The 14,593-nt window shown below is 44.3% G+C and overlaps 1 long non-coding RNA gene across 1 annotated transcript; it reads left to right on the forward strand.

The window, feature by feature from the left end:
* The first annotated feature begins 9,849 nt into the window (after positions 1-9,849).
* LOC125548350 lies at positions 9,850-12,022 on the forward strand. Its single transcript, XR_007301022.1, has 5 exons — positions 9,850-9,991; positions 10,072-10,133; positions 10,977-11,075; positions 11,166-11,788; positions 11,879-12,022. It is a non-coding gene; the product is annotated as an uncharacterized LOC125548350 (long non-coding RNA).
* Positions 12,023-14,593: the final 2,571 nt, after the last annotated feature.

Genomic DNA, 14,593 nt, shown 5'->3' on the forward strand with positions numbered 1-14,593 from the left:
ACCAAGAAGTAATGCATGATATTGCACCTGTTGAGATGGAAGATATTGATGTCACAATTAAACTTGCTAATAGAGATACTATTTAACCAATGGGAATTGTTAGAGATGTTGAAGTCTTGTGTGGGAAAACTAAATATCCTTCTGATTTTCTTGTTCTTGGTTCCCCACAAGATAGTTTTTGTCCCATTATATTTGGTAGACCCTTCTTAAATACTGTTAATGCTACCATAGATTGCAAAAGGGATGTTGTTACTGTCATTTTAGATGATATGACTCATGAATTTAATTTTTCTAAATTTAGTAGACTACACCGTGAAGAAGAATTACCTAGTAAGGATGAAATTATTGGTCTTGCTTCTATTGCCGTACCTCCTAGTGATCCTTTAGAACAATATTTGCTAGACCATGAAAATGATATGTTTATGAATGAAAGAAGGGAATTAGATGAGGTATTCTTTAAACAGGAACCTATTCTGAAAAACAATTTACCTGTTGAAATCCTAGGGGATCCTCCTCTACCCAAGGGTGATCCCATGTTTGAGCTTAAACCATTACCTGATACTCTTAAATATGCTTATATTGATGAGAAAAAGATATATCCTGTTATTATTAGTGATAACCTTTCAGAACATGAAGAATGGAGATTATTAAAAACTGTGAAGAAGCACCGTGCTACTATTGGGTATACTCTTGATGATATTAAGGGCATTAGTCCTACTCTATGAAAACATAAAATTAATTTGGAAGAACATGCTAAACCAGTTCGCGATCATCAACGTCGGATGAATCCTAAAATGAAAGAAGTGGTAAGAAAGGAGATACTAAAGCTCCTTGAGGCATGTATAATTTATCACGTTGCTGATAGTAAGTCGGTAAGTCTTGTCCATTGTGTCCCTAAGAAGGGAGGTATTACTGTAGTTCCTAATGATAAAGATGAATTGATTCCTCAAATAATTATTACTGGTTATAGGATGGTAATTGATTTCCGCAAATTAAATAAGGCTACTAAAAAAGATAATTACCCCTTACCTTTTATTGATCAAATGCTAGAAAGATTATCCAAGCATACACATTTTTGCTTTCTAGATGGTTATTCTGGTTTCTCTCAAATACTTGTGTCAGCCAAAGATCAATCAAAGACTACTTTTACATGCCCTTTTGGTACTTTTTCTTATAGACGTATGCCTTTTGGTTTATGTAATGCAACTGCTACCTTTCAAAGATGCATGATGGCTATATTCTCTGACTTTTGTGAAAAGATCTATGAGGTTTCCATGGACGACTTTTCCGTCTATGGATCTTCTTTTGATGATTGCTTGAGCAACCTTGATCGAGTTTTGCAGAGATGTGAAGAAACTAATCTTGTCCTGAATTGGGAAAAGTGCCACTTTATGGTTAATGAAGGTATTGTCTTGGGGCATAAATTTTCTGAAAGAGGTATTGAAGTTGATAAAGCCAAGGTTGATGCTATTGAAAAGATGTCATGTCCCAAGGACATCAAGGGTATAAGAAGTTTCCTTGATAAAGCCAAGGTAGCCGGCTTATCGCACAAAAGTCGATGCTTGATTAGGGTGCCCTCTCGGCACCCGACAGTGAAGTATTCTATGGCTTGCACCTCATGCACCCCTTCATGGGAGTTGCGAAGTTTGGCCAACCGCGTCAAGTAGTCACGTGTGGACTCGGTCGGGCATTGGATGCACAAAGAGAGCTAGCGAGGTTTGGGTGGCCGTTTGTAGGTGCTGGTGAAGTTGCGGATGAAAACATCGGTGGAGTCTACCCAGCTGTTGACGTTGTAGGGCTTGAGACTGTTCAACCATGTCCGGGTTGTGCCCTGGAGCATGAGTGGAACATATTTCACGGTGACACGCTTGTTGCTGTTTGCTATGCTGATGGTGGTGGAGTACTCAACCAGCCAATCTTCTGGCTTCATGGGGTCGTTGTACTTGGGAGTGTCCCGTGGGAGCGAGAACCCTTTGGGGAAGGGCTCATCGCGAATGTGGAGGTTGAAACAAGGCGAGCCGATCGCATCTTCTTCTTCAAGCGACAGGGACCGAGCTAAGCAGTCGATCCAGTGGCGGGCATCGTTTTCTTCGATTCCCTCACGGCGGCCTAACTGGTCACGGAGAGTTGGGTGATCAACAGCCGGGCGGGAAATGCGCCTCTCCCAGTGTGGAGGAGGTGGGCGTTCGCCCCGCTGTTCAACTGCTCGAGTGCGGCCGTCTTGGTCACACTCGATGGTGATGCGTGTCCGGCTGCGGCTAGCAGCCGGCTCCTGGTTTCTTTGGTCACGGGCGCCGTCTATCAATGTCCGGGAGGTCGCGCCATGTTCTCGGCCGGGGGGGGGGGGGGGGGGGGGGGGGGGGGTTCTCGGCATGCAGGCCGGGTTCCTCCATGCGGTGGGTGGCTTCTTGCTGAGTGGCAGCCTCGTCGAGGAGCGGCTGAATGCAATCCGTCATGCAGCGTCGCTCGTCACCCTCCAGGGATCTAGCTCATCAGCTGCCGCCTGGGCAGCACGCAGATTCTCCAAAGGCGTGGCGTAAATAGGGCGGTTGACCCCCAGCATGCTGGTGATGGCTGCGCCCCATTGCCGAACGGTGCCTCTCCAGCTGGGCTCGCCAGCAGCCGGCGTGCCACATACAGCGTGGTCGATCTTACGCTGGTAAACCTCGGTGAGGCAACTCATGGTGGCCAACTTTTTGGCACTCTCGACGAGTGCGACGAGGCAGGCCTCCAGCATCTCGCCGTTAGCGTCTACCGCGATGGGTGCAGACAGGTCCCGCATTGCCACCTACAGCGGGTCCTGGCCGGCTCCACCAGAAGCTCCATTGTGCCTGATGACCAACACCCTCCGTGATAGTGATGGTGTCGGCGTCACTGACCGCAGGACGGAGTGGGTCGTCGATGATCACCATGTTGGCGGGGAAGGAGTCGGGGGATGCCATGTCGAAGTTGACGAGCATCGGGTTAGTAGAGCCGACCGACTCTTTGTCGGAGGCAGGCTCGTTGGCGATGTTGACCTTGCCAAGGAGCTCGACGAGGCAATTTTCGAAGAGGACCGCTCCCACGTCAGGTGTCGGCTCATCGGAGAGACGAATCTCACCAATGAGGTCAGCAAGGCGTCTCGTCGCGCAAGCGGCTTCTGCGCCGCACAGCGTGTCGACGTAGACGCCATCCGGCGTGCCAGGCTGGCTGCGTTCGCTGGGAAGGAAGAGGGTTCCCGTCCAAAACGTGTTTCACACGATGGTTCACCTGGCCCCATGGTGGGTGCCAAATGTCGGGGTTGTGGTGCGACATATGCCAAGGGGTGGCTTATCATGGAGAGGGCCAAGTTTATGTCGCCAGGTTCTAGAGGCGGGAATGAGCGAGAACGCCTAAGACGGTGGATCTTAACCAGTTTTGGGCTCTCCTAGGAGATAACACCCCTAGTCCTGCTCTGCGGGGTGTCCGCGTGATCACTATCTCAACAAAGGTGACTACAAGGTTGCTCCTTGAGTTGTTTGCTAGAAGAGGAAGATGAGCAAGGCTAGCTTCTCTTCCCCTCTCTATATGTGTGTGTGGAACTACTAAGGTTTTGAACCCTTTGCATGGGTGCCCTGGGGGTTTATATAGGCCTGCCCCCAAGGGGTACAATGGTAATTGGTCGGGTGTGGGACCCAGTCGCAGTGTCTCTGGTCGCCGGCTTCTCTGGCGACTGCTGGGGCCCGCAGCTTGGTGGGTCGCACCGGCTGCCTTGTACTTAGCAGACAGGCCGCTCCCGCCGCTCACGGGTCTTGCCGGCTACTTGGCATTGTTCTCCTGCCAGTGATGATGCATGCTTTGACGGGGGAGCGTGGCTACAGTCCCGCCGCCTGGCGGGCGTTCACTGTAGCCACACGCCATCTTATCTAGTTAATGGCGCATAGACTCCAAGTGTGGAGTGGGGCCGCCTGCTTGGAGTCAGCCTCCCCCGCGCCGACTAGGTAGGGCTTGCCGTCCTACGGCATCTCGCGGACAGGTAGGGACCGCCGCCTACGGACCGTACTAACAGCTCGTCGTGGGAGCATGGCCTCCTTTGCCATGATGATGTCACGGGTGGCGTGGCTACAGTGCGGCGTCGTGCAGGGGATGTCCACCTGGTACGCAACACTGTAGCCCCGCTCAGCCCTGAATTCGAGGGTGGGTGGTTGCACTGTTGCCACACCCTGTCTTGTCGTCTTAATGAGGTGCAAACTTTGATGGAGTGAGGGGCCGCCTGCTAGGAGCCGGCCTCCCTGGAGGCCTCCTGCTAGGGTCTGTCGTCTTCCAGCCGCCTGCCGCTTAGACCAGCCGGCCCCAAGAAGGCGGTCCTTTGTCTTTGACGCTTGAGGGGCGCAGCCGGCCCCAATGTCTCGAAATACCAAGGGAGACCGATGAGGCTACCCGTGGTCATTTACTCCGACACCTTTGAAGTTTTTTCTTGTCGGATTGAATATTCAGATATGTGAACACATGATGTATGTCTTGTGGTATGAATACTTGAGGTGATAATGGGGTATCATATTGATTCACTTGATATGTGTTTTGGCATTCAACTAGCGGATTCCCGCGGTGACATTGGGGTAATCTATGCTTAGGGGTTGATGCACGTTTTTATTATCTTTTCTCCTGTAGAAACTTTGGGATATCCTTATAGTTCTTTGTGTTAGATTGAGTATTATGAATATGAATTTGCTTTGGTGTTATTTTAGTACGACCTCTAGGATAGATCGAACGGAAAGAATAGCTTTGTGTTATTTTAGTACGAACGCTTAAATAGTTCGAACGGAAAGAATAGCTTTGAGGTGGTTTCGTACCCTATAGACAATTTCTATCTTTTGTTCTCTGCTAATAGGAACTCGGGAGTGATTCTTTATTGCACTTTGAGGGATAATCATATGATCCAACTATGTTAGCACTATTGAGAGATTGCACTAGTGAAAGTACGGACCCTAGGGCTTGTTTTTAAGCATTGCAACACCGTCTTTGTGCCCGTTTACTATTTGCTACCTTGCTATTTTTATTTATTCAGATTTGAAAATGTATTTCTACCATCCATATCACACTTTTATCACCATCTCTTCGCCGAACTAGTGCACGTGTACAATTTGCCATTGTATTGGGTGTGTTGGGGACACAAGAGATTCCTTGTATTTGGTTGCATGGTAGTTTGAGAGAGACCATCTTCATCCTACACCTCTCACGGATTGATAAACCTTAGGCCATCCACTTGAGGGAAAATTGCTACTGTACTACAAAACTCTGCGCTTGGAGGCCCAACACGTGACTACAAGAATAAAGTTGCGTAGTAGACATCAAGCTCATTTATGGCGCCGTTGCCGGGGAGGTGAGTGCATGAAGGTATATCTTTAGATCTTGCAATTGAATCTTTTAGTTTCTTGTTTTATCACTAGTTTGGTTTATAAAAGAAAACTACATAAAAATGGAATTGAGGTTGCAACATATTACTGATCATCTTTATAATATCTTTCTTGAAAACGATGGATCAGAAAATTGTGCTCAATTGTTAGAAGAAGAAGTCAATAAAATTTTTGGCACAAAATATTTGAATGATGAGCATGATTGTAATGTTGTTAGTATGAATTCTTTGAATATCCATGATGCTAATGATATGCAAAGCCATAAGCTTGGGGATGCTATATTTGATGAATGTGATATTTTAGTCCCCCAAGTTTTGATGAGAAAATTTATCATGATGATTTCATGCCTGTTATTTATGATGATTATATTGATGAAAGTGGATTTGGAGAGGTCGTGACTTTATTTAGTGATACATCCACTATTTTGGAAGAGGTATCAATTGACTATGACAACAAAGTTCCTATTTCCGATGATTATGGTAATGACATGTATGCTATATTGAATAATTATAAACATGAAACTTGTCATCGTGATTTTAATTTCCAATCACATGAGAGTTTTTTTGTTGAGTTTGCTTCCACAATTATTGATGAGAATAAATTTGCTTATGTGGAGAGTAATAAAATTTCTATGCTTGTGAATCATGAAAATAATTATTTATGTGATAACTATTGTTTTGCATTCATTCATGATGCTAATGAAAATTATTATGAGAGAGGAACATATGCTTGTAGGTATTGCAATAATATCAAGTTTCCTCTCTATGTGTTGAAAATCTTAAAGTTTTGCTGGTTTTGCCTTCCTATGCTAGTTGATTCTTGTTCCCATAAATTGTTTGCTCACAAAATCCCTTTGCATAGGAAGTTGGTTAGACTTAAATGTACTTGTCATGTGCTTCATGATGATGTCTTTATGCTTCAATTCTTATCTTTTAAATCATTGATATTATTGAAATCATCATGCATAACTAAAAGGCATTAAAGAAAAGCGCTTGTTGAGAGACAACTCAACACTTTGACCTATTGTTTTTCTGTGTTCACATGATTAATCTACTGTGGTAACCATGTTTTATTGCTTTTGTTTCAATAAAGTGCCGAGTAAGACCTTTGGGATGGTTTATAGTGATAGTTGATTTGATCTTGCTGAAAAACACAAATTTTTTCGCTCAGGAAAATAATTCGTATTTTTAACAGAAGCGCGATTTTGAGTTGATTCGTTTTGTAGAAGTTTTATATACAAAGTTCTCATGTGTTCCTAATGTTTCATAATTTTTGGAGTATCAGAAGTATGGTTGGAGTACAGATTACTACAGACTGTTCTGTTTTTGATAGATTCTGTTTTCAATGCATAGATTGTTTGTTTTCTAGTTTCTATGGCTTATATATAAATTGTGGAAATGATATGTTCACTAGTAGAAAACAGGGCTTTGGTCACGGGGCAGTTTTCACATTAGTCCCGGTTCAGTCAAGAACCGGGACTAACGTGAGCATTTATCCCGGTTCGTGCGGCTAAGGCATTAGTCCCGGTTCACCTAGGCCCTTTAGTCCTGGTTCGTGCCACGAACCGGGACTAATGGGTGCGATGCCCATTAGTCCCGGTTGGTGGCACCAACTGGGACTAAAGGTTAGACCTTTAGTACCGGTTGGTGCCACCAACCGGTATTAATGGCTTTTGAGGCATTGAACCGGTACTAAAGGTCCCATTTTCAAACTCCCCCCTGGACCGCCTTTTCAGTTTTAGAAAAAACAAAAGAAAATGATGGAAATGTCAAAAAAAATAAGTTTCCCATGTGATATGTTGTCTACTTGTTGGGAAAATTTACAAATATGAATTTCGACTTTATTTGCAAAATCTCTCTGGAATTTCTAAAATGGGCATAACTTTTGCATACAAACTCAGATTAAAAAGTTTTTATATGAAAAATCATCTACTTGAAAAGTTACATCCGAATTTAATCGAGGGAACCCCGTTAAACATTTTCAAAATCCTCAAAAACCTAACAGAAAAAGTTACGGGGCTTTTAAGATCTAGAGTGGAAAAAATCGAAAAAATTACTAGTCAAATCTGGTCAAACAGTGGTCAAACTGTCGTCAAACAATGGTCAAACTAATTATTCTAGAATATTAGTGTTACTAAATAATTATTTTAGTTATTTTGAATTTTGGTCAAATCTAGTCAAACTGTGGTCAAACAATGGTCAAACTAATTATTCAAGAAATATTAGTGTTACTAAATAATTATTGTTTTTTAAAACAATAGTTTCAAACTCAAACAGTGAAATGTGTCACTTCATGCTCAAGCAAAATTCATGAAGGTTAATAGGATTGACATCTTACTATTGTCAGGAAAACAACAAGTGGAGACTTGGAAACGAGAGAGAAAAGAACCCGGAAGTTAAGCGTGCTCAGGCTGGGGGAGTGGGAGGATGGGTGACCGTTCGGGAAGTGAGATGATTTGGAATGATGAGGGGTGATTAGAGGATAAATTGAGCAGTGATGAGGGGTGGTGATTACACACCAGAGGTTAAAATAATTCAGAAATTTGAAAATCAAAAAAAAATTCAAAAAAAATATTCAGAAAAAAATCATAAAATTTCCTTTAGTCCTGGTTGGGACTAAAGGTGGAGCTCCACGTGGCCGCGCCCATTAGTCCCATTTCGTGTAAGAACCGGGACTAAAGGGGAGAGGCATTAGTACCGACCCTTTAGTCCCGAAAATCAAAAAAAATTAAAAAAATTCAAAAAAAATCATAAAATTTCCTTTAGTCCCGGTTGGTGGGTGGAGCTCCACATGGCCGCGCCCTTTAGTCACGGTTCGTGTAAGAACCGGGACTAAAGGGCAGAGACATTAGTACCGACCCTTCAGTCCTGGTTCGAAAACCGGGACTAAAGGGGCCTTACCAACCGGGACAAAAGCCCCTTTTTCTAATAGTGGTTACAGTAGGCATTGTGTGATAACAATTATGATTCTTGTCTTTAACAGTACCAAAAGTGAAATGGTTTGCTCTTTATCATACTAACCTATCTCACAAAGTTCTGTTAAGTTTTGTGTGATTGAAGTTTTCAGGTTTTGGGTGAGATGTCGATATGTGGAGTAACAACAACCTAAGCTTGGGGATGCCCAAGGTAACCGAAGGTAATATTCAAGGATAATCCAAGCAACTAAGCTTGGGGATGCCCCGGAAGGCATCCCCTCTTTCGTCTCCAACATTATCGATAACCTCACTGGGAGCTATGTTTTCATTCGTCACATGATATGTGTTTTGCTTGGAGGATCATTTTATTTTGTTTGGATTTGCTTGCTGCTATTTAGAATAATTTTTTGCATCTTCTACTTCAATAAAAGTGGCAATGGTAGCCTTCCTCATGCATATTTTGCAAGTATACATGTTGCTGTTTGAAAACAGAAAGTTTCCCGTTGTTGCAAAAATTCCCTAGAAAAGTCTGAATGCGATAAAATGTTGAATTTTTTTGAAAAATGAGCTCTGATAAATTTTCTATAGTGTGACATATTTTCATAATTTTTGGATTTAAAGAAGTATTGATACTCTTGCATTCTTTACAGACTGTACTGTTTTGGCATATAGCTGTTATGTTTGCATTGTTTGCATATGTTTGTTTGTTTAATGGTTCTATTGGAGGATAGGAGTATTAAATATGCAGAGGCATTTAGTATGAAATTTTGAATAATAATTTTAGTGGTTTGCTACAGTAGAGAATGATAAGGTTTTTGCTTTGGTTTATACTAACTAATCTCACGAGTTCTTGTTGAGTTTTGTGTGGATGAAGTTCTTGAGATTTAGGAAAACCTGATATGAGAAGAATTAAGGAGACATAAAAGCTCAAGCTTGGGGATTCCCAAGGCATCCCAAGATAATTTTAAACTATACAGAGGCTAGCCAACTCGCTTGGAGAATGCTCCCCCGATCGCGTCCTTCGTTGGCCCTTCGATGCTGGTCAGCGCATTCTTTTTTCGCTCCTGGCCATTGGATCCTCGCTAGGAATTCACTTGTGCCATTTTCACCGCGTGGTAGATCCTGGACGGGGTATGACATGTGGGCTCGGGCTAGCTCCGATTGGCTGGGTACCTGTTTTTCGGGTGTGCGGGGCAGCCTCTCCTGCCGCGCCGCGTGCGCGCGCTCGCGTCGTGGGGACGTGCAGGCCTATGGTTGGGCGTGGGCGTGAACCCTAGCCCCCCAGTGCCCAGCCGCCACACCCCCGACCCCTCCCTCCTCCTCACTCCCTCGCCACACTGTCGCACCATCTCCCTCCTCCCTCCTCCCTCATCACCAGTCGTCGCAACTGTGGATTTGCGGCCCCTCCTTCATCACCAGCCGCAGCACCAGGAGATATTCCACTGCGAAGATCCAGCGCCTTGCAAGGTCCTCGGGTCAGCCTTGTCGCGCATGCCACTCTGTCGACCAGATCTACGCCCTTGACTCCCTCTTCTCTCGCGTCACGCGGTGCCCGCTGCTCCACCATGCAGCGGTTAACTCGTGGATTATGGGGCCATGGACCGGTCCTTAAGGAGAGAAGGAAGATGAGGGAGAGAGAAGGAAGGAGAGGAGGGAGAAGGAGAGAGGAAAGATGAGAGTTTGCCACAAAAATCTTGCTGACGTGCTCCTCTGTATTTTCCTATTACTTTATCCATCACACGTGTTTAACTTTGCTGATATATGGGTTTTATAAACATGAAGTGTACAGATCTGAGGATGAAGAGAACAAGAAGAATTTAGCTGAAGGGGTGAAGAAAATCAAGGTGATTTTCCTCCCTGTTTTGAACCTTTGTTCTTGCATTTAGATGATACAATTTGTGATCATGTGTATGTGCATTTATGAGATATTTGCTACTAGGTACAGAGTTTATGGTTACTGAAATTGGATAATAGAGAGTCACAGCTTCAGTTTTCAATTACAGTAGTTGATGTGTTATGTTTGCTGCAATGTGTCATGTGTGTTTGAGAGAGAGGGATGAAAAAGAGGGGACTGGAAGCTTGATCATTGCTAGGATCTGGATTCAGAGAGAGGGGTGAAAAAGAAGGGACGTGGATTCAGAGAGGGATGAAAAGAGGGCACTGAAAGATCTTGCATTGCGTTTCTTCATCTACCAATACGGTTTTGTGTACCAGTTGAACATAACCAAGTAGTATAACCAAAGTGTGCTGGTAATATCCCTGTCTTATTTGCACATATGCCATGTCTATGCGGTCTTTATAACTGATGCAATTTCTAGGTTTATTGCTTCTCATGGGATGTGATTCTGGTCATGCTACTTGTTATGAAGGTAAAAACAAATTTATATGTTTCTCCAGTTTAGTTTGCTCTGCATTTGTCTCAGAGAGCGAGTGTTCACAGGTCCAGTGCTTACGCTGTTATTAATTAGTCTGGATTATGTTCTCATGTAGAATATTCTGTTTAGTTTGGTCTGCATTTGTCCCATATAGCGAGTGTTCATAGGTCGAGTGCTTATGATAGTTATTAACCAGTCAAGATTCTGTCCTGATGTAGAATATTTAGTTTAGCTGGTCCACATTTGTCCCAGAGAGCGAGAGTTACTAATAAAATACTTACTTGGTTTAAATTAAATTTTATGGATTTGTAGGCTGAGGTGAGCATCATGAACATGAGCAGGCGAGTGGATGATACAGAGAGCTCCTCAAACGGGGAAGTAGCATTGTTGGAGGAACTCGAAGATGAGAAGGTCAATTTTGGCATGTCTAGTTCATGCAACCTTTGCATCTTTACATATCTTCGCCTTACTGCCATTTTATTTTTGCTGCTTTGGGATTAGGTTCCGAAGTCATGCCTTTGCCTTACTGTTGTGCTGATACTAGATGCAACATTATGGACCTCTGGTTCGAGCATGGCCAGCATGGCCACGGATTGTAGGGGAGGAATGTATTGCCTAATGAGTTGTATGCTTTTCTTCAGATCCTTTGTGCTCCCTATCACATCTGGCTTGGCCACCTACGGATTCTTGGGTCCAGGTGAGCTCTCCTTCCACTCTACAAGTTTTGCTTGCTCTTTCTGGGCTATTTGTGAAGGCTATCCCCTTTCCTAAGTCTCTTATTTTATTATGGATCATGGAAGTGGGGAGTGTAACTCACATTTTTATAACACCGATACTTTAGGTATATATACTTTGGTTTTCTGAAAGTGGATTGCATTTGCTTCCTAATCACATTGAAACAAGAGTGGAAATAACCATCATCCGCTGACCGTTCTTCCTCCCTCAGGTTCCTGATCTGAAGCGGAGGAACACGAGGTCGCATCCATTAAGTGGCAAAAGGGGTTTGCAACGATTTTCTTCAGTCTGACAATCATATAGTAATTAGACGGTGTAGTACTATGGCGGTGGTATACTAATTTGGTGTAAGAATCACTAACATGAGTTTGCGTGTACAAATCTTACAGGTTAATGATATTAAGAATTAGTAGCGTGTTTTTTTGTTTACTGCTGGATTTGCTAACAAGCTGTCTCTTGGGTTGTTGATTGATATGCAGACTTGCTGTTTTTTGTTCAGTTGAAGGGCCCTCCAGGCTTAAGATCTTTCGAGGATAATTGTGTCATTGAATCTGAAGGTATATGATTGGTTTCTCAACTCATGTATCGATAAGCATTTTTTTCATCCTCAATATATTGTTACTTACCTGCCCTCTAATGACAGCAGCAACAGTAGGTTTATTCTTCTTCTTCATAAACATTAATTGGTGTGGGTGACTCTATCTGCCCTCTAATGACCCACTCAACTTAACAGGACAACCCACAAGCATTTTTTTGATTTCAACAGCTGCTGTAAAATACATCCAGCAAAGGTGCTCTAAAATCAGAAATACTACCCCCGAAATCTTTAGCTCAATTCTGAAAATACATGGTCTTCTAGTTACAATACTACCCCCCAACAGTTAAGATCCCAGGTGAGTAACACACTTTGGTCTTCTAGTTACAAAACAAAACTGAAAAAATTCTAGATGCCATAATCAGATCAAAATTTCAAACCACACACTTACTTTCAACTATAAACAAAACTGACTTGCTGTTAATGAACAGTGGCTAAAGATATATAAAACTCCATTGCAAATGTGCCATGTCAATAAAACAACTCATGGAAGTAACTACTAGCAGCATGTCATTATCATGGCAGTCCACTACATATTTTTATGACAAAATACATCATTATCAGGGCACATTATGGCCATTTTCTTACATGATGCTCACTGTACCTAACTGAATTTTTTGACAGTAGCTCAAGTTTTTGACAGTAGCTCCTCACTGTCTGTCGCCTGCAACACTTTTTATGCTAGCATCTCAAGTTTGTGCCATTGGAGCAAATAACATTAATAACTATGAAACCCTAAAAATCGATGGTGATGTTCAGTGAACTTGAGAATCTAACAATCTACTTCACATCATGCAGTTCTACCATATCCTACCATCCCGAGATCTCGATTCTCACGGGAAGAAAGAAAGCAAGAAGGAAGAAGAGATCTGGAGGAGGGGGGATGGCAAGAGGGCGTTACCCTAAGGCGCTCGAGAGGATGGAGGGCGTGATCTGCTTGTACTTGGGCACCGCGTTGTTCACCTTCTCCTTTTGCTTGCCCTTGCTCCACTTCTTCTTCTGCTTGCCGCCGCCGAACTTGGTCGGCTTCGACGACGCCACCGGGGCCTTCTCCTTCTTCGGTGCCTACGAGCGAGACAAGAGATGGGGCGCGAGCGCCTACTTGTTAAAGGGAAGGCTGTCGGCGACGGTGATGGGGGGCAGGGCAGGCGCTGACTGGGGGCGGCAACGGAGACGGAGGGCAGGGGCTATCGGTGACGGCGATGGGAGGCAGGGCAGGGGCCGACGCGGGGAGGCTGACGGCGATGGCGGGGTCGCGGAGGCGTCGGCGATGGCGGAGCTAGAGTGGTAGGGGGCGCGGGGGCGGCGGCGCACGTAGGGGCATTGACGGCGTGGGTCGGGGCAGCGGGGGGGGGGGGGGGGGGGGGGGGGGGGGGGGGGGGGGAAGTGGATCTGGCGAGAGCGAGGGACGAAGGGGTCGGGCGAATTAGAGCTATGGGAGGATTACTAATGGCGCACCCCTTAGCGATGCGCCATAAGTATGTTTTTTATAGCAATGGCGCACCCCCGAGCGGTGCACCATTAGAAATCTTTTTTTAGATAGCAATGGTGCACCACCCGACCGGTGCACCATTAGTATGTTTTTTTATTATTTTTTAGAAAACGAATATGAAACAGTAATAATTTTTTATAAAAAAAAAATAATTTTTAGAAAAATATCATCAAATTTGTTGTTTGAAAATATCATCAAATAGGGGTGCTCGGGGGTGGTGCTCGGCGGCGGTGGAGTAGGTCGGGGAGGGTGCGGGGGGTCGGCGGCAGCGGTGGAGCGGGGGAGGGTGCGGGGGGGATCGAGATCGAGATGGAGGGGGATAGCGATCGAGATGGAGGGGGATCGAGATCGAGTGTCCTCATGAATATTCAATATTTTTTCATATTGAATATGAAAAAATATCATCAAATTTGAAAAAAAAATCATGAATTCAAAAAGTGCCCATGAAATTTAAGAATATTCATGATATAAAAAGTGCCCATGAAATACAATCAAGAAATAAAGACTACGATTTAAATACAATCGATCTTAGCTAGCTATCTGTTCACAATCTTCTTGCCCTTCTTTTTCGCAAATGGAGTTCTTCTATGGAATGGAGGTCCTTTAGGTAGGGTGGTCCTGCTTCTTCTTGTGGTGTATGCTGCTACTTCATCGTCGTCGTCATGTTCAATCTTCGGGTCGCCATACTTGTCGAAGTCTTGCTCATCACGACAACACGACTGGGCTTTGACGGGTCGGTAATGAAGAAGTATTGGTCCACTTGGGAAGCCAGTACCCATGGTTCATTTTTCGTGGTGACTTTTGTGCCCGCGGTCTTGGATTTGGCTTCGGGAATAACCATGGTGGTGAAATACCAGTCTTCTTTTAGGACGCTCTTGGCCCATCTAAGACGGAACATCGGGACCTTCTCTCCAGCATAGCTCAGCTCCCAGATCTCCTTGATCTTTCCGTAGTATCTGTCCTTGTCATTACTGGTGTAGGATTACATCGTTACCCTGGAGTTCTGATAACCATCGCTCTTCATGTCCTTGTCCTTGGTGTAGAATGTGTAGCCGTTGATATCGTACGCCTCATAGGTCATCAGGTTGTGCTTGGCGCCCTGGGACA

This window comes from Triticum urartu, chromosome 3 (assembly GCF_003073215.2).
Source record: "Triticum urartu cultivar G1812 chromosome 3, Tu2.1, whole genome shotgun sequence".
Taxonomy (NCBI): domain Eukaryota; kingdom Viridiplantae; phylum Streptophyta; class Magnoliopsida; order Poales; family Poaceae; genus Triticum; species Triticum urartu.